Here is a 25,770-nt window from a genome sequence, read left to right as displayed (position 1 = left end):
CGGATCCAGCTTTTTCTTGCAGCTCGGAGCCATCCCTCACCAGTCAAACTCGGAGCTTTCCTTCGCGAAAACTGCAGACATAACCATTTCGTGTGGCTGAATACTTGCGATGAAAGTGCCAAAATAGCACTTGTGGTGTTGTGAAGTATGAGTTTTTCAGCGTTTCCATTTGATTAAAGCATCTCACATGCCGTTAGGTGACGTACATCACCCGATTCGGTGGAAATGTCAGATTTGCTGTTTGAGAAGGCCCGAAGAAACGCATCCTTTTGAAAAGTCCACTGTAGCACTTGAGGCATTGTTGTGCTGAATGCAGCTTTTTTCAATCAAAGAATCTTAGTCTTGAAAGGTGACCTTGTGTCAAATTCCATTTTCCACTTTGCTCCATTGTTTCATATAAGATAGGTTAAGATGTTCGTGTGACCGGGTTGAAGTTTGTCATATATGTCGTACTTTGTTATGCAAGTACGTGCTCATTTTGTGCTTTGGCTACGCGAGGTGTGAATGTAAACACTTGCCCACCGACACACCCGCTTGTCAATGGGAAGTCAGAGTTATGAGTTTAAATATAAGACGTCCCGATCACAAATATTCGCACGTGCTTCTGAGCAGTGTTGTTAATCTTACTTTAAAAATGTAATTAGTTAGTTACAAATGACTTCTCCCAAAAAGTAATTGAGTTAGTAACTAACTTAAATGACTTCTCCCAAAAAGTAATTTAGTTAGTAACTAACTTGCCTCAATATAAGAGTAATTCGTTACCCGGCAAAGTAACTGATGTTACTTTTCATGTTCTACACGTTGTTACATGATCCATTCTATGACGTCTTTCACATCAAATATATTTATATTAACTGATTGAATTGAACTGAACAGTTTTTTTTTTTTTTTAATTAAAAAACAAAACAAAAACATAGTTCACACTTTTTACATTTTTTGACATTTCACCTATAAAAGAGTGTAATGGTATACAAAGTTTAACATTCAAATGCCGTGAGAAAAACGTGTTTTTGTTTTTCCTGTTGTACTGAACCAGCACCGAACCGACCCCCATGTCAAGTTACGTACTGAGCCGTGACTTGTGTGTACCGTCACACCCCGAATATATATATAGATTTATTTTTCAATATGCAGGTGAGGCTCTGAATATCTTTTCTCTCCCATCTTTGCTCCAGTTGTTTTGATTTGGAGACGGATGAGTCATTCAGGAAAAGGGCAAGTGAATAATTTTGTTAAAAAATATATATATATGGCGGAAAACACTCAGGTGACTTGAAGTTCCGCTCTGAGACCCCCAATTTGACCAAATTTCAATATTGTCCGATTTGCATGTGTGATACATCAGTGGAAAGCTTAAAATCTCCATTTTCTGGGGGAAGAAGGATTTTGAACAGGAGGGCATTTAAAAAAAAAAAAAAATGTTTTTTAAACAGCAAAACCCTATCTGGAGGTGAGAACACGCGACAGCAGAATTACAGACGCCATGACTTTAACGAGATATTATCGTGTACTTACCTTGTTTCGATCCAAAAAAATCCATGTAGCATGTATCACTGAGTGTCAAGACACAGTTGTGAATGCCCACAGCTGGATTTTTGGGGGATTTTATGGGTGAAACATGGCAACATAACAAGGGTCGCGATGCAGAAATCGCAGACATCAAGGAGTGGTCAAGATTTTCATAAATTTACCCCTTTAAACCATTTTTGTCCAAATTTTCTTTGTTTGGATCGATGATTTATCATCTAACATATCGGAGAAAATGCGACAGTAACAAAAAAATACAATTAAGCGATAGTTATGAGGTAGATATCCGTGACTTTTTAACAGACGCCTTTTTTTCATTGTGATGTTATTTGTGTAAAAGTTTAAAATATGCGGTGAATAATTTTTTTAAGTCGTTTTTTTTAAACGAAATATTAGACATCAATTAATGATTCTAAACTAAAAATGACAGACATTTTGAGTAATAAATATAATTGATTACCTTAGTTTTATGGCTGGGTTAAAACAAAAGCGGTTGAACGACGTCTGTAAACGGGGGTTTTCAGGGTAAAACGGACAAATTAAAAATAGTTCGGGGGCTTAATGCACCATGAATCTACTATGGCAGCATATAGACATATTGTTCTATCAAACACAACAGTTATTTTGGCTGAAAACACAGCTGTTTCTTTTAAAGAGGAGTGCAAGAGCAGAAACTGCTTTTTCAGTCTTGTCTGTGTTTTCCGCCATAAATAAATAAACATTCACCGGCCACTTTATTAGGTACACCATGCTAGTAACAGGTTGTACCACCTTTTGCCTTCAGAACTGCCTAGATTCTTCGTGGCATAGATTCAACAAGGTGCTGTAAGCATTCCTCAGAGAGTTTGGTCCATATTGACATGATGGCATCACACAGTTGGTGCAGATATGTCGGCTGCACATCCATGATGCGAATCTCCCGTTCCACCACATCCCAAAGATGCTCTATTGGATTGAAATCTGGTGACTGTGGAGGCCATTTGAGTACAGTGAACTCATTGTCATGTTCAAGAAACCAGTTTGAGATGATTCCAACTTTATGACATGGCGCATTATCCTGCTAAAAGTAGCCATCAGAAGTTGGGTACATTGTGGTCATAAAGGGATGTACATGGTCAGCAACAATACTCAGGTAGGCTGTGGCGTTCCAACGATGCGCAATTGGTACCAAGGGGCCCAAAGAGTGCCAAGAAAATATTCCCCACACCATTACACTACTACCACCAGCCTGAACCGTTGATACAAGGCAGGATGGATCCATGCTTTCATGTTGTTGACGCCAAATTCTGACCCTACCATCCGATTGTCGCAGCAGAAATCGAGACTCATCAGACCAGGCAACATTTTTCAAATCTTCTATTGTCCGATTTCGATGAGCTTGTGCAAATTGTAGCCTCAGTTTCCTGTTCTTGGCTGAAAGGAGTGGCACCCGGCATGATCTTCTGCTGCTGTAGCCCATCTGCCTCAAAGTTCGATGTACTGTGCATTCAGAGATGCTCTTCTGCCTACCTTGGTTGTAATGGGTGGTTATTTGAGTCACTGTTGCCTTTCTATCAGCTCGAACCAGTTTGGCCATTCTCCTCTGACCTCTGGCACCAACAAGGCATTTCCGCCCACAGAACTGCTGCTCACTGGATATTTTCTTTTTCGGACCATTCTCTGTAAACCCTAGAGATGGTTGTGCGTGAAAATCCCAGATCAGCAGTTTCTGAAATACTCAGACCAGCCCTTCTGGCACAACCACGCCACGTTCAAAGTCACTCAAATCACCTTTCTTCCCCAAGCTGATGCTCGGTTTGAACTGCCGGAGATTGTCTTAAACCATGTCTACATGCCTAAATGCACTGAGTTGCCGCCATGTGATTGGCTGATTAGAAATTTAGTGTTAACGAGCAGTTGGACAGGTGTACCGAAAAAAGTGGCTAGTGAGTGTATATTGATATATTTTTTTAAAATGTAGGTGAGACTGAATCTCTTCACTCTCCTATCTTTGCTCTAGTTATTTTTATTTGGATACGGATACGTCATTCAAGAAAAGTTTAGAGCAAGTAACTAATTTTGGTAAAAAAAAACAAATTATTATTATTATTATATTGTAGCATCTGCAAGGACAACACCCACTTGGTGACGATAATGCATACTCAACAGGAAAACAGTCCATTATTTTTTGATTAATTGTACCCACCTGAACGCCACGAACTGTATGTAAAAAAAAAAAAAAAAAAAAAGTTGCCCGAAATTTTAAGATGACCCTCGCTACGCTAAATGCCAATGCTAGAGATAAGGCGAACGCTATGCTAACGCGTCGAACCATCTAGCATTGCGTTTGCAACGGCGTCACACAACAACCTTTACGATGTGCGTCTCTGGGGGTCTATGAGCAGTGGGCGGGGCTCGGCTGGCCCGGACGCTATGCTTCTCTGCGTGATGAATTTATTCCGTCTGAGGCTGAATCCATTTTTGATTGACAGCGGAATGAGCGAATCAGTGATCTTGTCATATAAAGATCCACGGGAGTCATTTTTCAATTTTCATTCCGTTGTTCTGAGTTGAACAGGAGACTTTCATAATCATCCTAGTGACACTTGCTTTGTTATAAATGACTAGAGAAAAAATTTGCTTTTTCTGGTGTTTTTTTTTTGTTTTTTTTTAATTGTAGCTGCTTGTGTTTGGAGACTTGACTTCTGGCACTCTTGTTTCTTTTCCTACTGAGCAACGAGTGCAGCTGAGCCCCTTCACTGTCACAAAGCACTCACATGCGGACACCCTTTGAGCTTCCCCTCTTTGAAAGCGCAGCCACCACTGATCTATATGGTATAGAATATAGTTTATTTTTTCATACCTGTATATGGCGGAAAACACAGACAAGACTGAAAAATCAGTTTCTGCTCTTGCAACCCGCTTTAAGATAAACTGCTGTATTTTAAGCCAAAAGAATTGTTTTGTTTGAAAGAACATTATGTCTATATGCTGCCATAGCAGATTCATGGCACATTAAGCCCCCAAACTATTTTTAATTTGTCCGTTTTACACTCAAAACCCATGTTTATAGACGTCGCGCAACCGCTTTCGTTTCAACCCATCCATAAAATGTAGGTAATTAATTATATTTATTAGGAGTGGGAACCTCTTGGTACCTCACGATACGATACAATTTGCAATACAAAGCTCACGATAACGATGATCTGACGATACGGCGATAAAACGATTATCGATACATTGGTCACGAAATCATTCTAGGATATTCTACAAACAACTAGTAAACGGAAAAACAAGCTTCTGCTGTGAATTGGAATGTATGTATCACTAGTAGACGTCCAGTCCATTTGAACTGGGACGGTGCCACCATCCCAGTTCAAACGAACTGAACGTCTATGGGCGTGAGTGGCAGCCAATGCCAGGCAACGAGGTCATTTTGGGCCATTAAAGGTCATTTACCTGTTGATTTTCAGGGCGGCATCAATCTTGTTCAGGGAAAACCCCTAAATAAAATACCAAGGAGGTTTTTTGTCCTTTAGATCAATTTTGGTGACTCACGAGTCACATTTTTGTTCTCCTTGGCCAAGAAAACTGAGTGTCTTCTCTCCTTATTTCTGGGTAATTTTACAAATGTCCACCTAAGGATCTATTTTTGATATTTTTGAACTTGACAGTTACCGTCTGTTGATTTGGGGGTATTTTATGGGTCACTTCCTGTTTATTTTGAGTTATAGACCAGGAAGTGACCTGGGAATCACTCAAATGAATAGGCAGTGACTTGAACTCAACAGGAAATGACCTGTAAATGCCCTAAAATGAACAGCAAGTGACCTGTAAATGCCCTGAAAATCGGACAGAATAACTGGTATGAGAATGGTAACTCACGATACGATACGATATACGATACAAAGCCCACGATAACGATGATCTCACGATATGGCGATACAACAATTATCGATCTATTGGACAGGAAATCATTCTACAAAACAACTAATAAACAGGAAACAAAGTCATTTTCATCCTACTGCTGTGAATTGGAATGAGTTTATCACGAGTAGACGTCCAATCTGTTTGAGCTGAGATCCCTCCCACTTCAAACGAATTGGGCGCCAATGGTGGTCAAGCTGTAAGTGCCCCAACGATATATCGATTCGTGGCAGGAGTATATCGATAACCTTTTGGGATACAAAGTATCACGATATATCACAATTTCGATATATTGTCACACCCCTAATATTTATTATTCAAAAGTTCTGTCATTTTTAGCTTAAAATCATTAATTGATGTCTAACATTTCGTTTAAAAAAAAAAAAATAATAAATAAAAGACTTAAAAAATTACTCTTATATTTTAAACTTTTAAACAAATTATGTCACGTCAATGAAAAAAATGGTGTCTGTAAAACTATCGCTTAATTGTATTCTTTTTGTTACTATCGCATTTTCTCCGATATGTTAGATGATAAATAATCGATCAAAATACAGAAAAAATGACAAACAACATTTAAAAGGGTAAATATATGAAAAAGAACATCTCGACCCCTCCTTGATGTCTGCGATTTCTGTATCGCAACCCTTGTTATATTACCATGTTTCACCAATAAAATCCCCATAAATCCAGCTGTGGTCATTCACAGCTGTGTCTTGACACTCAGTGATACATGCTACATGAAGTTTTTGGATCGAAACAAGGTACAGTAAGTACGCGATAATATCTCGTTAAAGTAATGGCGTCTCTAACTCTGCTCTCGCGTGCTCTCGCCTCCAGATAGGGTTTTACTGTTTACATTTTTTTTTTTTTCTGAAATGCACTCCTGTTCAAAATTTTTCTTCCTCCAGAAAATTGAGATTTTAAGCTTTACAATGATGTATGTTTGCAATATCCTTATACCGCTGGATTATTTTGTTGGTTGAACCCCTGAAGTCATTCACTGCTATTGACAGTTAAATACATGAAACTCATGTCAGGTACGAAGGCTGGCATTGAGTGATCATGTTTTCACTGACTAGTTGGCTGGCAGTGATCTATCACTGCCAACCCTGCGAGTCAAATTGGATCAAACGTCTATCGCCATCAATGGCAGCCAATAAGTTAATGCTTAAATATAAAATAAATTCATTTTAAAACCATGATCTTTAACCCACGATTCCGCTCCTCCGAAAATGACGATCACGGACCAGGCGCATCCGTTGTTTAAATGTAAACATTAAATATTCAAATTTGATCTAGTTAGCTTCATATTAATGAGAATATTAAGTGGAAATCATCTTGAAAATCTAATTAACACTAGAAGTCCCAGAGAATTCTGGTACTCCTACTAGTCCCAAACAATTGCCGATATGGCCTCTCCCCCGGAAAACCCAGATGTGGCAAAAATGACCCAAGTGCTTTTGAATTGGCAAGTCATTGTCGGACAGACAACAGCCGTTCATATGGAAATGCAACCACTAGACATACATTAACTTCAGACACAATGACCACAATCCATACTCCATGCCCCTGATTCAGTCCTTCTAAACTATGGACACAATTCCTGCTTTACACTCAAATTGCAGCTCTAAAACGCTTTTTTTTTCTTCTTCAAAACAATGTACACATTTGGGCCATTCTTTCTGTCGTTATGTGTGGAGCAGGGATCGCGTTAACTGAATATTTTCCGTCGTTGACCGTTTTTTTAAAACTGTGACGGAAAAAACTGAAGTCCGTCCGTCATTTTGACAGTTTGCAATTCACACCCCAGACTACAGGGTGGCGAGTGAGCATATTACTTATTGTCTATTATTATTGACTATTGTCTCTCTTAATGCATGACGTCGGTGGCTATTCTGTCAGAATATTGTAGCGTCACCGGGGTCTGGCGGCGGCACCGTGATTGACACATCAACGCGAGGTTCTTATTGGTGCACCCGGTGTGCCAGCGCGTCATCCAATTGGTGGACTAGATTGCCGCCTGTGTATAGACCCTACCCACGTGACGTCACAACTCCGCTCTCCTGAATGGTACCGCCCAATTGTCCGTCAAAACATAGTGTTAACCTGTTACGGCTACGTACATTCCTCCTATTTACGGCGTGTTTTTCTGCTCCTTAACATTAATAATCAAAATGGTGAAGGCGTGTGTGGCTGTTGGTTGCACTAACAGAGAAGATGGAAGGAGAGACTTGAAGTTTTACCGTATTCCGAGGGATCCAAAGAGGAGAGCGAAATGGACGGCTGCAATTCGACGTGAAAACTGGGCACCAAAAAATCACCACAGACTATGTAGTAGTCATTTTATATCCGGTAAGATGCATTTAAGATATACTTAGAGGGTTTTGGGCTGACAAATAACCACAATTAAGATCATTGCTAGGCTAATCGCCGACAACATACACGTATGTATGTAGTGAGAGTGCTATCGCTAAACCATATAAACATTAAAAGCCTTAACTCCATTGACAAACGACATGAAATACATTAGACTTGACAGTGGATGTTAGCAACAACAAAAGATTTTGAATTGAAAATTTCGTAACTCACCTTTCCAAGCACAAGATAGATTCCTGCCGAATTTTCGTGACCGAGGACCTGTTTCACCCAACCAGCAACGAAGTATTTATAAGCCTCCAAGCTCTTGAAGTTTTTCAAATTTTCGTGAGAATAGGCTGATTTTGTGTGGACAAGATAATTGTAAATATCAGCGTAGCAGATGTCAGGCAGACAGGGCGAAGACAGCGGGTCGAAAAACATCGATTTGGGCATCAAATATGGATCTGGCGACTGTATAGAACGAAGCTTTTCCACATAACGCCTTTTATGCAACACATCCAGTAAGTTTACGGCATCAGAAAGCACCGGGTCTTCCATGAAATGCATTTTAAATTCCTCGATCAATTGAAACCAATGCTAATACAGAGACAAAATGACGGACAAGTGGGCGGAACCATACAGCGAGCACGTGGTTTTGTGACGTCGGTGGGTAGGGTCTATAGACCCCAATCACATGACGTCACAACTCCGCCCCCCTGACTGGAGCCGCCATATTGTGTGTCAGCTCGTCGTGTTTACACTAGGGCTGTCAAAATTATCACGTTAACGGGCGTTAATTAATTTTTTAAATTAATCACGTTAAAATATTTGACGCAATTAACGCACTAGGCCCGCTCAGACAGATTTAAATGTCAGTACAGTGAAAGGCCAACTTCTTAATTGTGTTTTATGGAGTTTTTCCGCCGTCTGCTGGCGATTCAGTGCAGCTGATTATTTGGGTTTCGGCGCGCTTTTCTGACGTAATTATATGTCGACGCGAACTCACACTAATAGACAGTGCTATTCAGACCAGCTAACGTCCGCATCCAGTATTCAGTGGCAGTTGTCATAGCCCCATCACACTGTTTGTGTCTAATACATGCATCGCTTGTGAGTTATATTCCTCCTTTGTTTATATTCATGAGCATTAGATAGTTATTGATGATGTGTATTTGAATTTGTTCACATATATGGTGAAATGCAGTTACATTGTTAGATGCTTGTGAGCTAATTGGCTAGTGCTACTGCTCAAATGGACACGTGTGTGTACATTTTATGTTATTTTGTGATTTATGCAAGTTATTGACACATTGCCTTGTTATTTGCAGTTTTACAAAAATACAAGAAACGTGCTCCTGTCAAAAAAAGATGACTTCAGTAAAGCCCATGCAACTTTGCCACACCGTCTGATTTCTTTTTGGAACTTATGTTCGCTATCTGTCAATTTGTGTACTCACACACACTGAGGACAGAATAGGGCTACTCGTTTATTTTTTGATTGAAAATTTTACTAATTTTATTAAAACGAAAACATTAAGAGGCGTTTTAATATAACATTTCTATAACTTGTACTAATATTCATCTTTTAAGAACTACAAGTCTTTCTATCCATGGATCACTTTAACAGAATGTTAATAATGTTAATGCCATCTTGTTGATTTATTGTTATAATAAACAAATACAGTCCTTATGTACCGTATGTTGAATGTATATATCCATCTTGTCTTATCTTTCCATTCCAACAATAATTTACAGAAAAATATGGCATATTTTAGAGATGGTTTGAATTGCGATTAATTGCGATTAATTACGTTTAATTAATTTTTAAGCTGTAATTAACTCGATTAAAAATTTTAATCGTTTGACAGCCCTAGTTTACACATTACCGCTACGTACATGCCTCCTATTACGGCGTGTTTTTCTGCTCGTTAACATTAATAATCAAAATGGTGAAGGCGTGTGTGGCGGTTGAATTGAATTGAATTGAAAAGAAGATAGACGGAGAGACTTGAAGTTCTACCGTATTCTGAGAGACCCGAAGAGGAGAGCGAGATGGACTGCTGTAATTCGACAAGAAATCTGGGCACCAAACGATCACCACAGACTACGTAGTAGTCATTTTATATCTGGTAAGATGCATTTAATATATATTTAGAAGATTTTGGGCTGACAACCACAATTAAGATCATTGTGTGACGTTGGTGATTGGGGTCTATATAGTTGCCTCTTTTTCTTTGGGGGCGGAGTTGTTGTTTTGTTGGTGCTGTTGGCGGTAAGCAGAGTAAAAAGAGGGAGAAAAATACCACGACTTCCGTGTCTAATTTTTTGCTGCCAAGCAAGCGTTACAGTATTAATTAAAAATAAATGAAAACTAAATACTATTGAATATGTCATAATTGTAATTTTAAAAATTTAAGTGACGGGTAAAAATAGATTATGACCGGATTTTTATGACCCTGTCAGTCAAAATGACAGACAACGAAAATGTCTAGCGCAACCTCTGGTATGGAGTATTGGAGAAGTGAATTAAAAAATGTGTACAAAGTGTCAAACTTCATAAATAAATGTAATTTAATAAATGTAGCTTGACTTGAACTGACATAAACTATCACAGGAGTCACGGAGGAGAGGCCAAATCGGCCATTGCGAGGGAAAATTAGTGTTTGTCTTGGGAAAGTCCAAGTCGGCCTCTGCTGGGTTTTCTAGTGTTAAATGACCTCAAAGTTGATTAATAATAATGCAAGGTCATTTTAAATAATTTTGACATCATATTTGGATTGCTTTTATTGTTGGGATGCAGGATTCAGCTTTTTTTTTTATAGATGAAAGCCACCTCCCACAGGCTTTCTTGTACATAATCCATGTAGGTCTAAATCAAAGTGTTCTGTCTAGAACGATCCACGAGAATGCACTTTCCTGTGTTTTAACACGTGCAGTGTTGTGCTAGTTTTTATGTTTGGAAATCAAAGCTTTTATGTCTCCAAATCGTTTTGTGTGGCGTTATTTGTGGACACCATGCAGTAAAGTGCAGGATGCAAGGAACTTTCCATCCATCCATCCATGCATGCATCCAATCTTCTCCCGCTTATCCGAGGTCACAAATGTGCTGGTTGCATCTTTTTGTACACTAAAGCATCCTTCATGTGCTTTCTGCGGCATTTTGTGTGGCCTCATACTTGTTATAACATTCAAAATAACACCCGCGTTATTGTGTTGGGGATAGTAGCTGTTTTGTATCGAAGATCCAAGTCATTTTTATTTAAATGGATTTAGTTTTGCATTTTGTTTAGGTTTAAGGCCATTCTTCACAAATCTATGAATACAGTCTAGAAAAAAGCATTTGTAACTCAGCGCTTGTGGTTTTCTGTCATGTGTGCAAGCTGTGCGAAGATGTGTTAGTTGCAGCTTTTTTTAATTGAAAATCAAGAGGTTTAACTAAAACTTTTGTTTGGTTGCAACTTTTTGGATGTTTTTGCCCACAAAGGCAGTGGCACAATTGCTGGATTTAGTTTTTTTCTTTGTATTTATCCAAATGGACAAAGCTTTACATCTCTTCCTAGAATAAAAAACAACAATAACAAAAACAATTTATTTTTGTGTGCTTCCACATATGTGTCGTATGTGGAATATTTGTGAAAATTTTCCGGGTGCAGTGATTTGTATCTGAGGTCACACGTATAAATGGTAGCTTTTAGGGCTGAATGAAGTTGGAAAAAAACCGCCATTGCGACTTTTCGGGGGGGGTTGCGATACATTGCTATAATTAAAACTAGAAGAATTTTCACCAGATGACTTTGAATAGCTCTGTTTGCGAAGACTTTGGTTGACTTTTCATGACCACATTTTTATTTGTATAATACTGTTTAATTCAGGCAAAGGGGGTACATCTGTGAATCATTGTTGTTTTCTTCTATGATGTCAATCACGCAAATATTTCGTTGCTGAGCAATTGTTTCTCATTACGAGACGGTAACGTGTCTTGGGATAATAAAACACAGACAAATGGCAGTTTTTGTCTGAGGAGACAAGAATGAGACGAAAAGACGTCATAGTTTCCGTCATATGCTAACAATGTGTGATATTTTCTTCATGTGTAAGTAGTTAGCCTGCATGGTAACAGTGTTTAGTTGTGTCACTGATGTGAAGTGCTGTGACCCCGCCCTCACTAACCGTTGTCCTCTCCAGACTTGCTTGGTACACATTGTACACATGAATGTGTTTTCTTATACTGGCAATAGAGAAGATAAAATGTTCCTTTATCCTTTAAAGGTCTGTGCTGAGTGATCATCACACACTAAATGTAAGTCATAGAATGAGGCTAGCATTCGTCTTAGCATTAGCATTTAGCCCATGTCTACACGTAGCAGGTTATTTGGTAGGGTTGTTCCGATCATGTTTTTTTGCTCCCGATCCGATCCCGATCGTTTTAGTTTGAGTATCTGCCGATCCCGATATTTCCCGATCCGATTGCTTTTTTTTTTTTTGCTCCCGATTCAATTCCAATCATTCCCGATAATTTTTCCTAATCATATACATTTTGGCAATGCATTAAGAAAAAAATGAAAATAACTCTGACAATATATACATTCAACATACAGTACATTAGTACTGTATTTGTTTATTATGACAATAAACCCTCAAAATGGCATTTACATTATTAACATTATTTCTGTGAGAGGGATCCACGGATAGAAAGACTTGTAATTCTTAAAGGATAAATGTGACTTTGTATATTGTGACTAAATATTGCCATCTAGTGTATTTGTTGAGCTTTCAGTAATTGATACTGTAGCCATTTAACTGTTCTGCCCAAATGCATGATGGGAAGTGCAACCATGACTGTGCGTAGTGGTACCAATTGATATATCTTCTCTGCGTTGGGAAATAACATAGGGTGTTAAGAAAAAGATCATTCCTACCTTTCTTCCCCACATTGCTTCCCACGATATTTCTAATCATAGGGAGAGGGATCGTAAGGCTTTAGCCAATTAAAAAAAGGCTCCAAAGGCTGCCAAAATTCACTCTACTCATTTTACGCTGCCTTTTAGCTATATATATAGGTAAAACGGCACCATTACAGATTGAACACGACAATGCGTGAGTGGGTCATGCAGCGCATGCGTTAATTGCGTTAAATATTTTAAGGTAATAAAAAAAAAAAAAAAAAAAATTACCGCCGTTAATGGGATAAATTTGATAACCCTACCTTAAGCCTAAACTAAAGACTCTGGATGAGTGTAACATATTATGTCTGTAACGTTAAATACAATTAGAAAACGATTTGATTAAAAAAAAAAAATATATATATATATATATATATATATATATATATATATATATATATATATATTAAAAAAAGGCATGTCCGATATTTTTTTGCCGATTCCGATACTTTGAAAATGACGTGATCGGACCCGATCGATCAGGATGCCGATCGATCGGGACATCTCTTTTTCTACAGTTTGACATATCATCCACACGCACATTTTGGGCATTGAAAACGAGGGATCTTAAAAACTCCATCCAAAGTGAAGATGTGCGAATTCTGCATTTGTAGCGGGATCATGTGGACACTGATAACCGAAGATTTAACTGTGGAAACATCACTGATTGCGACAAACTTTGTTCTACATCACACATGAGACCTACGTTTACATTTGGCGTAAACTTGGATACCTTCGTAGTGGGTTCAAATCTAATTATGAGAATGGTCTTTTTTGCTTCCATTTATTTACAAACTCTTGCAGTGCGTCATATTGAAGAACACATGCAAAGATGGGGGTATTTTGGACAATTTTTCGGGCATTGTTATGAATGTACTTAAAAACAAATGAATTCGGTTGGCTGTGGAAGCTTTTTTTTCTCAACGTGCTGCTGTACATATAATTATTTTTCCCGGATGTATTAGAGCATGATCTTCGGTTTGAAAAGAAAAAAAAAGGTGTAGACATCTGGACTAAAACTTTTGAAATTCACAGACTGAAACATTTTGAGCAATGTAGACTAAAATAGACAAAATTTGTCTGAGTTTTCGTAAACAAAGAATGGACAAAGACATACACATGTTGAAATGACTAAGATATGGCTAAGACTTGTTTTTTTTGTCCAAAGACTAAGACTATTAAAAGGGCTGCCAAAAACAACTCCACTGTGAACGACTAAAGGGATCCACGGATAGAAAGACTTGTAGTTCATAAAAAAATAAACGTTATTATGAGTTCATATAATTTGATGATTTCGTTTTTATACAATTTGTAAAATTAGTTCAACTCATAGGTCGCCATTGTTGTTGACGTTGCAGGGTGGGGACGTCACTGGGTTACGCTGACGGGCTTCCAGAGTATGACTCTCGCGACAAACATGGCATCTCTTCAACCCTTTTATTTTGAATCCGAGAGAAACATTAATGAGCATGACAGCACTGTCGATATTTCACAAAACGAGCAACAAAAGCAAAATGAACAGGAAAGACGGGATGAGACGAGAGGAGAGTATGACAAAACCGGTGTTCTGCCAAAATGTGATTCAGCGGCGAAACGTCCAACAAGAGGCGAATTTGACACCCAAAGTACTACCTTGCCCTTTCATCTTGTTTCGTTCAGATGCATACAGACAGGAAATACTAAAGATGCCTTAAGAAAATACTTTAACGTCGTAATATCAAATAAGAGTGGTTTGAATATGCTATGTGACTAATGTGGTCAAAAGATCAACAATCTGCTTGAAAGCTACCACTAAAAAACACAATGCTTAAATGTATGACAGGCAAACACGTGCAAAAAGTATTTCGAGACAATGAAAAGGTTATAAAAGACTCAATAAAAACACAATTAGTAAGTACTTGACGCTTTTAACAAATTTGCACGTGTTGGACGTCTCGCTGCGTAGACGGAATTGCAGAACACCGGTAGTATTTGTCTAGTGACAGTGACAAACTACGTCATCACCCCGAGTGTCCATTGCGCAAATAAAACATGGCGCCCTCCGTAGGTCAAAACATGTACTAAATATTACAGATTTTTAAATCAATGGCAATATTTTATGTGTTTCTAATAACATGTTTTGATAAAACAGAACAATTGTGACTTATTAGAGCCTAAAAAATTTTAAGTCCGAGGTTCCCTTTAAGATATGTATATAAACAGGATCCATGAGGCCATGTGACACAGAACACTGTATTTCACACTTCAACATCAGCAAAAATTTTAAACATATTTTAAATAGGGGTGTCAAACAATTAAAAATTTTAATTGAGTTAATTACACCTTAAAAATTAATTAATCGTAATTAATTGCAATTCAACAAGATGGATATATACATTCAACATACAGTACATAAGTACTGTATTTGTTTATTATAACAATAAATCAACAAGATGGCATTAACATTATTAACATTCTGTTGAAGCGATCCATGGATAGAAAGACTTGTAGTTCTTAAATGATAAATGTTAGTACAAGGTATTGAAATTTTATATTAAAACCCCTCTTAATGTTTTCGTTATAATAAAATTTGTAAACATTTTCAATCAAAAAATAAACTAGTAGCTCTCCATTGTTGATGTCAATAATTACACAACCCCATGTGGTGCTGAAACCCATAAAATCAGTCGCACCTACAGTGCCTTGCAAAAGTATTCGGCCCCCTTGAACCTTGCAACCTTTCGCCACATTTCAGGCTTCAAACATAAAGACATAAAATTTTAATTTTTTGTCAAGAATCAACAACAAGTGGGACACAATCGTGAAGTGGAACAAAATGTATTGGCTAATTTAAACTTTTTAAACAAATAAAAAACTGAAAAGTGGGGTGTGCAATATTATTCGGCCCCCTTGCGTTAATACTTTGTAGCGCCACCTTTTGCTCCAATTACAGCTGCAAGTTGCTTGGGGTATGTTTCTATCAGTTTTGCACATCGAGAGACTGACATTCTTGCCCATTCTTCCTTGCAAAACAGCTCGAGCTCAATGAGGTTGGATTGAGAGTGTTTGTGAACAGCAGTCTTCAGCTCTTTCCACAGATTCTCGATTGGATTCAGGTCTGGACTTTGACTTAGCTATTCTAACACCTGGATACGTTTATTTTTGAACCATTCCATTGTTGATTTGGCTTTATGTTTTGGATCATTGTCCTGTTGGAAGATAAATCTCCGTCCCAGTCTCAGGTCTTGTGCAGATACCAACAGGTTTTCTTCCAGAATGTTCCTGTATTTGGCTGCATTCATCTTCCCGTCAATTTTAACCATCTTCCCTGTCCCTGCTGAAGAAAAGCAGGCCCAAACCATGATGCTGCCACCACCATGTTTGACAGGGGGGATGGTGTGTTCAGGGTGATGAGCTGTGTTGCTTTTACGCCAAACATATCGTTTTGCATTGTGGCCAAAAAGTTCAATTTTGGTTTCATCTGACCAGAGCACCTTCTTCCACATGTTTGGTGTGTCTCCCAGGTGGCTTGTGGCAAACTTTAAACGAGACTTTTTATGGATATCTTTGAGAAATGGCTTTCTTCTTGCCACTCTTCCATAAAGGCCAGATTTGTGCAGTGTACGACTGATTGTTGTCCTATGGACAGACTCTCCCACCTCAGCTGTAGATCTCTGCAGTTCATCCAGAGTGATCATGGGCCTCTTGGCTGCATCTCTGATCAGTTTTCTCCTTGTTTGAGAAGAAAGTTTGGAAGGACGGCCGGGTCTTGGTAGATTTGCAGTGGTCTGATGCTCCTTCCATTTCAATATGATGGCTTGCACAGTGCTCCTTGAGATGTTTAAAGCTTGGGAAATCTTTTTGTATCCAAATCCGGCTTTAAACTTCTCCACAACAGTATCTCGGACCTGCCTGGTGTGTTCCTTGGTTTTCATAATGCTCTCTGCACTTTAAACAGAACCCTGAGACTATCACAGAGCAGGTGCATTTATACGGAGACTTGATTACAAACAGGTGGATTCTATTTATCATCATCGGTCATTTAGGACAACATTGGATCACTCAGAGATCCCCACTGAACTTCTGGAGTGAGTTTGCTGCACTGAAAGTAAAGGGGCCGAATAATATTGCACGCCCCACTTTTCAGTTTTTTATTTGTTAAAAAAGTTTAAATTATCCAATAAATGTTGTTCCACTTCACGATTGTGTCCCACTTGTTGTTGATTCTTGACAAAAAAATTAAATTTCATATCTTTATGTTTGAAGTCTGAATGTGGCGAAAGGTTGCAAGATTCAAGGGGGCTGAATACTTTTGCAAGGCACTGTATGCGCCAGCAGAGGGCGAAAAAACACCAAAAACACAAGTAACAAGTGGACATTAAACTGTGCTGTCATTTTAATCTGTTTGAGCAGGGCATGTGCGTTAAATGCGTCAAATATTTTAACGTGATTAATTTAAAAAATATTAATTACCGCCTGTTAACGTGATAATTTTGACAGCCCTAATTTTAAATAAACAAAATAAAAGAGAAGGTACTCCTCATAGCCTAGTACACAGCAAAACACACTTTGGCTAGGTTCATACTACAGGTCTTAATACATGAATCCGATTTTTTCGTGTTTTTCCGACTCGAGTGAGGCATTAACTTGACGGTCTGAACGTGACAAGTCACATAGAACTGGACCATTTCAAATCCGATCTGGATCACTTTCGTATGTGGTTCAAATCCGATCTGGGCCACATTTCGCGGTGGTCTGTACTGTCCAGTCTCTCAAATCGGAATTCATGCAGCAGTTACGTCATCAAAAAGCGAGAGACACGGCACGGTAACGGTGCAGCTCTGCGTTATTAGCGCCTAGCTTGCCTTGACCACGGCTTTTTAGGAAGGGTCGGATTTGACAACAGTCATAAAAAAAATAAAAATGGGTTGAGGATAAGCCTGAGAATGATCGGTTTTCTGTCTGCTCCATATAAGCAATATTTCAACATTGCTTACACGGCCGAGAGTAGGGGCAAACTGCACGTATGTGTGTGTGACATGCACGGACAGTGCATGCATGCTATCGATCCATATACTTTGAATATAAGCCTAAACTGGGATTATTTATGTCTGTTCTTTGTTTCCTCTTTTTAAAAAGCAAAATATGATATCCCTGGAATGACGGATGACAGCCAGCATGTGTGGTCATTTGTTTTGATGCTTCTGCGCATGCGGGTCATCTTGCTCAGCGCTTGCCGGACTGCGAATTAGTGCGCATGCGTAGTACTTTAATGGTCTCAATGGACAAAGGCAGTCTGAACGGGCACGCCAAAAAAACAGATATGACAAAAAATCGGATTCGTGCATTAAGACCTGTAGTATGAACGTAGCCTTTGACAGTTTTAAGCTAGCTCAATGATGCATGTTCAAAAAAACAACAACAACATCCTAAAACAATCACACGTCCTGCAATGGTTCAAACGATATACCGTGCAGGCCTAGAAGCTTTCCAGAAAAATTCATTTTGAGCTGGATGCAGCTTTTTCTCCCTTTTCAAGCAATACTTCACAAAGCAAATGCATCCGCTACTGCATACCAGAGAAAATGCATTGTCTCCACACTTGTGATGATGTGTCATGCGTGGAAGCTCTGCGCTAATGTGCCAGATGAAGCATTTTGTATTGAAGAGTAAAACCATCCCTCACATGCCTTCACGGGCATCCTTAATGGCAGCCTAAATTAGCGCTTTCCTTCTTTTTAAAATCCTTTAAAATGTTTTCCGTCATTTAACCCTTGCTGTACGAGTTTTTTTTTCGCGATGTGAAAGCAAATCCATTGCTCACAAGTCTTCAAGTACACTCTCCACTTGGAGTGTAACAAAATATCAAAAGGGTAATATATTGCGATACTTTGTAGCCCAAAAGATTATCGATATGCTCTAACAAAGAATCGAAATAAAGTGGTACCTCGACATACGATCGCTTCGACACAAGATCTTTTCGAGATCCGACTTAAAATTTGACTTGACATTTGTTTCTACATCCGACGACATGTTCTAAATACGACTATCTATGACAGCACCACAGTTTGTTTTCCCGCAAGACGGACGCATGGCAGATTTTCTTGTGAGAGAAATCAACATTGGTTCCTACAATGTCAGTGCAGGTGGTGAAAAACGGAAATAAGGTGATGCTTGCCGTTACCATTGACATGAAGATGGATATGATAGGAAAAATATGAGCGTGGGGAGCGCATCCGTGATATGGCTCACTCAACAATAAAGCCGTTAGATGGTCTATGACAGTCCTCCTCCATTCGCCAGTCTTTATAAATTAAGGTGGCAATCTGTATTGTGGTAACATCGCCAAAGAAATCTAAAGGTTCGTCAGGTTTCTAATATTTTATTCCATCAACTTGCAAGTAAACAAGGTGAACGTGAAACCAACTCAGCCTTAAAAAGGCCCACTATCAAGTCAGCCACGTGATGCGTTCAGGTACACTACGCAAACACATTCGCCACATTAGAACCTGGTTTGTTTCATTATTACAGGTGTTATTATTTTTCTGGCTATTACCGTATTGGCCCGAATATAAGACGGCCCTGATTATATGAAAACGCCCTCTTTTTCAAGACTTAAGTTTGAAAAAAGACTTTTTGAACACCAAATTATTTTTTATACAGAAAATAATTACAGTATATCCGAAACAAATGATTATAACAATAAATTTGAGAGAAAAAGCATGTTATTTTGCCTTATTCAAATCTTAATATCTGAGCATTTAAATATGTAAACTAAAGTGCAATCACATTCATAAACGAACGGCTTCTGGTTTTTGAAATGTAAATAAACCAATCTACTGTGATAAAACAACAAATTTCAATAACTTCATTAACCATCAAAGTAAAGTCTAACTGTAACTGTAGTAGGGCTGCAGCTATCGATTATTTTAGTAGTCGATAAATCGATCAACTAGTTAGTTCAAATAATCGAGTGATCGGATAAGGAACATGAAAAATAAAATAAATAAATGAGGGTCTATGTACAACAAAAGAAAAATTGACTAACTTACATAGCAAACGTCCGCTAGCTTAAATGCTATAAAATGCTAACAATTTTTTTTTCAAGGCTCTTGACAAACGGTTCAGACTCTATTCTGAACTGAACTGATTCTGTCATGACAGAACATCGCTTCAATGATATCTGGCGCCATCTAGCGTCGTGAATGGGGAGAGTAGCTATTTAAAATATTATTTAATTTTTTTTAAAGGTGTTTTTGGTGTTCAAGTAAAGTACTCGGTGGCGTGCCTGCACAGTCGGCCAGCACACACATATGCACACACACACACACACAAAAAAAAAACAGTCAAAAGGGGCACTGTGGGCATGTAGGGGCAAAGTGGCAGGTGCTCAAGCACCCTCCGCCCCCCTGCATGTGCCTGCTTCCTATTCATTTGGGAACTTAAATGGGAAGTGATGGAAACTCAACAGGAAATGACATGAAATGCCTCAAAATGAACTCATTTCCTGGCATCAGCTGCCAATGACGACCATAGACGTCCAATCCGTTTGAAGTGGGAGGGATGGCAGCGAATGATCCCTTCCAATTAAAACAGATTGGACGTCTGCTAGTGATGAACTCATTCCAAATCACAGCAGAAGGATGAAAATAGCTTGTATCATGAGCTACCGAGAGGTTCCTATTCCCACTACAGTGGGGCAAATAAGTATTTAGTCAACCACCAATTGTGCAAATTCTCCTACTTGAAAATATTAGAGAGGCCTGTAATTGTCAACATGGGTAAACCTCAACCATGACAGACAGAATGTGGAAAAAACAAACAGAAAATCACATTGTTTGATTTTTAAAGAATTTATTTCCAAATTAGAGTGGAAAATAAGTATTTGGTCAGCTACAAACAAGCAAGATTTCTGGCTGTCAAAGAGGTCTAACTTCTTCTAACGAGGTCTAACGAGGCTCCACTCGTCACCTGTATTAATGGCACCTGTTTTAACTCATCGGTATAAAAGACACCAGTCCACAACTTCAGTCAGTCACACTCCAAACTCCACTATGGCCAAGACCAAAGAGCTGTCGAAGGGCACCAGAGACAAAATTGTAGACCAGCACCAGGCATAGAAGACTGAGTCTCCAATAGGTAAAACGCTTGGTGTAAAGAAATCAACTGTGGGTGCAATTATTAGAAAATGGAAGACATACAAGACCACTGATAATCTCCCTCGATCTGGGGCTCCATGCAAGATCTCACCCCGTGGCGTCAAAATGATAACAAGAACGGTGAGCAAAAATCCCAGAACCACACGGGGGGACCTAGTAAATGACCTACAGAGAGCTGGGACCACAGTAACAAAGGCTACTATCAGTAACACAATGCGCCGCCAGGGATTCAAATCCTGCACTGCCAGACGTGTCCCCCTGCTGAAGCCAGTACACATCCAGGCCAGTCTGCGGTTCACTAGCGAGCAATTGGATGATCCAGAAGAGGACTGGGAGAATGTGTTATGGTCAGATGAAACCAAAATAGAACATTTTGGTAGAAACACAGGTTCTCGTGTTTGAATACTGAATTGCAGCCAAAGAACACAATACCCACTGTGAAGCATGGGTGTGGAAACATCATGCTTTGGGGCTGTTTTTCTGCAAAGGGACCAGGACGACTGATCCGTGTAAAGGGAAGAATGAATGGGGCCATGTATCGAGAGATTTTGAGTGAAAATCTCCTTCCATCAGCAAGGGCATTGAAGATGAGACGTCGCTGGGTTTTTCAGCATGACAATGATCCCAAACACACAAGCAAGGCAACAAAGGAGTGGCTTCGTAACAAGCATTTCAAGGTCATGGAGTGGCCTAGCCAGTATTCAGATCTCAACCCCAAAGAAATCTGTGGAGGGAGTTGAACGTCTGTGTTGCCCAACGACAGCTCCAAAACATTACTGCTCTAGAGGAGATCTGCATGGAGGAATGGGCCAAAATACCAGCAACCGTGTGTGAAAAGCTTGTGAAGAGTTACAGAAAAGGTTTGGCCTCCGTTATTGCCAACAAAGGGTACATAACAAAGTATTGAGATGAACTTTTGGTATTGACCAAATACTTATTTTCCACCATGACTTGCAAATAAATTCTTTAAAAATCAAACAATGTGATTTTCTGTTTTTTTTCCCCCACATTCTGTCTCTCATGGCTGAGGTTTACCCATGTTGACAATTACAGGCCTCTCTAATATTTTCAAGAGGGAGAACTTGCACAATTAGTGGTTGACTAAATACTTATTTGCCCCACTGTATCTATTGCAGTATAGAACTTCCATTTCAGCTAAGATTTAAGCCCCTTTTTTATTTTTTCTAAATATATTTTTTTAAACACAAGCCTGCCTGAATAGCACTACGGCTTGAGCGTCTCCACACTTGTGGTGTTGTGTCGTGAGTGGAAGTGGTACGCAAATGCCCCGGAGGATGCCTCATTTACATATGAAGTCGCTCCGGAAGGAATTCCCACGCATAAAACGCGCCCTCCCTACCCCGACACCCAATCCTCCTCTTCTCACATTACTTCTGGGTTCTCATTTAACCTTTTTATTCAACATCTCATTTGCAGTGCGCCACTAGAGGGTACCCTGCACCCGATTCCTCTTCCTCTCTTCTCCCATCCTCTCCATCTTCCCTAATCGCATTAAAAGGCAAAAAAGAGAATGGCGAGGACATGAAAGCAGCGGCACCCTCGGTGATTACTGTGACCCCCGTGCGGCACATCATGATTAATTCATGGGGTAACCTGTTGGCGTGACTTATCGCCTGTTGTCCATCCCGGTTCGGATGGACTGCCGGCTTGCTTAACTAAAAAAATCAAATATAAAGTGGGAAAAGTCGTAGTCTCATTAGCATTTTTTTTTTTTGCCTTTTTTAGTATAGAGCTTCTAATCTGACGGCAGACGAACGGCGCCTTTCGAGGCCCCGCTCCAGTGGTCGTCTTGTTTTTCTGCTATCCTCCAGCAAAAGACTGACAAACAAATGCACTGGCGTCATTTGAATAAGGCTGATCATTTGTGATAGCTGTTTTTAAGGCATAAATTGTTGCTTGTAAATTCAAAATACACAATAAATAAGGATTTGCACTTGAAGGAGAGGTAATTTGACGAATTTATTGGTGAATCAAGGTAGTGTGATCAACAGCTATTGAGTCTTGAATCTTAAGAGGACGATAACAATCGCATGATTTGCATAATTGACTTGTAATTTATCGCGAATTAATCACGCATTTGATCTCTGTTCCAGATGTAGAATAAAATATTTTCAAGTTTTTAATACTCTTATCAACATTCATGGACAAATATGCTTACTATATGCAAATATTATTTATTTTTGCAACATTTTGAACCAAGGGCGTAGGTTTGGTCTCAACATTGGTAGGGACGATATAACTGCATAACCTGCATGTACACTTTTTGGCCGAGACATTGAAACAACCAAACAGATTGGGTGAACGAGGGTAAGGGCTACATTCCTCATGAATATGAACCTAATTAATTCAAAGGCTAAATGATCAATGCAAAATATTTGTATTGACTCTTACTAACTTTTATGTGTGTTGATTCCGGTGACACACCTTTTGATTCAAACCTTTCTTTTAAAAAATTACTAAAGAAATATTTTGAAAACTTCCCGAATAAATGCCTGGATTTTATTAGCAAATTGAAATTGCAATATTTGAACATAACTTAATGATATTAACATACACAATAAATACACACTTGTTGATAGTCTCTTAACTATCCAGGAATGCAAAAAATAAACATTTGTCTTAAGACCACTCAACGTTCTCTAAATAAACAAATATAGATGTAACCCTTTAACACCAAACGTGTCAGCGGCGACGTGTTTAGGCATATCATCTTTTAAGCCTCGTCACGCTGTAATTACGTCACCCACGTGCCGCTGGTTGCTCTCATTTGAAAGTGCGGAAGTTGATGTCCATACCAGTTTTTATTTGAAGTCAATCGACCAAGTAAAACGGGAGATAACGTCATTTGAGTTTTATAGTTTTATTGCACTCATAAATAAGCATTAAAACGCTGCATGGACCATGTGTTTATCTCCATATTTCCATCATTTTTTGTCCTTTTTCAAAACCGAAAGCAGCACGAAAGGCTACATATCCCAAGAGCCGTTGCGAGGTCAAGAAGGACGAACCTAATGTGAACATTTTTAATAAATTGCAGAGCGAGGTGCCACCTAAGGAAAGGGAGACATGCAAAGCGATCACCGGCCGGTTGGATTGAGCGAGCGACTTTGAAACGTGCGGAATGTATCGAAAACTACATTTAGCGCAAGCTAAGGCATTATTTCATTAACTCAAGGAAGAGAAAGTTTTTGACGTTGTTTTCCCCGGATCAGTCGGCGTTTCGGCAAGTAGAGGTGACAGCGCACAATCAGCGGAAGAGTGGGCTGTGCGAAGTGTGTGACGTAGCTCCATGTCCTGTTCAAGAGGAAACTTTATTGTGTCGCAAAAAAAAAAAAAAAACTTCATTGAGTCGCTTGCCTGAAAAAATTGAACTGAAATACTGGTCATTATTTTTTAAAATACATTTTTTTCAAGGTTATATTTGATTTTTTTTTCTTCATCATCAATCTTTTCAATTTGTATATAGATGTATGAGTTCGAGAAGCTTAATTGCATGTATATACTTTTAATAAGGTGATGGGTACAATACCTAACCTCACAAAGAGATATCCTCTAAACCCTTTTTGTGTTAGATGATGTTTTTATGTATGTATGTATATATATATATATATATATATATATATATATATATATATATATATATATATATATATATATATATATATACTGTATATATATATTAGGGCTGTCAAACGATTGACATTTTTAATCGAGTTAATTACAGCTTAAAAATTAATTAATCGTAATTAATCGCAATTAATCGCAATTCAAACCATCTATAAAATATGCCATATTTTTCTGTAAATTATATATATATTCTGTAAAATAAATTGTTGGAATGGAAAGATAAGACACAAGATGGATATATACAGTTGGCAGTGTATCAAATACTTGTTCTCCCCACTTTTAATTCAACATACGGTACATAAGGACTGTAGTGGGCATTTCACTCTACTGTCATTTAAATCTGTCTATGCTGTCCTCACTCCGAAGTGTCTACTTTTTCCAAAGCTAGACAGCTAGTGAACGACGCCTTAATAATCAGACTTCTCCCTTTTTCATCTGATTTATTAATAAAATAGCCTCAAACCATTGTCCTCTTTAGACCGTCGTAAAACTACAACAAAAAAAAAGTACACAAGCATTGCATTAGCAACAACGTTAGCTTAGCACGCTATACAGGTTCACTAAACATAAACAAAAAGCGTCTCATACAAAAAATAGAACATTTCGCTTACTAACATAATATGTACATTCTTTACAACAACCATACTTACGGACAAATCTTGTCCAAGGATCATATAAGCACAACATTACAACGTAGGCGTCAGCCCGAGACGTCTTGCAGCCATATTGAACTGGCAAGAAAAAAAATAAACCATGTCGCAAAGCGACCACAAGAGTTCGCTGTTAGACAGCACAAAAAGCCTGCTGTAAAACTTAACAAAAGGCAGAATACTGTCTGAGCGGGACATGTGCGTTAATTGCGTTAAATATTTTATCGTGATTAATTAAAAAAAACAATTACCGCGTGTTAACGCGATAATTTTTACAGCCCTAATATATATATATATATATATATATATATATATATATATATATTTATAACATCTCACTATTTAACACTGTGTAAAACCTGTTTTGACCATAGTATGTGTAAAGGCCAAAAACGCCTCTGACCATACCTGCTGTTTGTGTTGAATTGTCAAACATAAAACTATTCAGTCTTATCTTTTTCTATTGAATGTGTATGCCAACAAGTTGAATAAATAGTATCAAGCTTCAAAACGGTTGGTCGAGCCTGTTTGGTTGTCAATGGGACATCAACATGACAAATTTTGAAAAAAGATTTTGGGATTTTTTTGTCTTTTTGG

At 38.6% G+C, this 25,770-nt stretch overlaps 1 protein-coding gene across 3 annotated transcripts in view; it reads left to right on the top strand.

Annotated features, from left to right (window-relative positions):
- The window catches only part of ntrk3b (neurotrophic tyrosine kinase, receptor, type 3b), a 663,222-nt gene that overhangs the window by 23,916 nt on the left and 613,536 nt on the right, over nt 1-25,770 (top strand). The gene's annotated exons all lie outside the window — the stretch shown is intronic.

This window comes from Corythoichthys intestinalis, chromosome 1 (genome assembly GCF_030265065.1).
Source record: "Corythoichthys intestinalis isolate RoL2023-P3 chromosome 1, ASM3026506v1, whole genome shotgun sequence".
Lineage (NCBI taxonomy): Eukaryota > Metazoa > Chordata > Actinopteri > Syngnathiformes > Syngnathidae > Corythoichthys > Corythoichthys intestinalis.
Note: the sequence above shows the minus strand (reverse complement) of the source record. Positions and strands in the feature narration are given on the sequence as shown.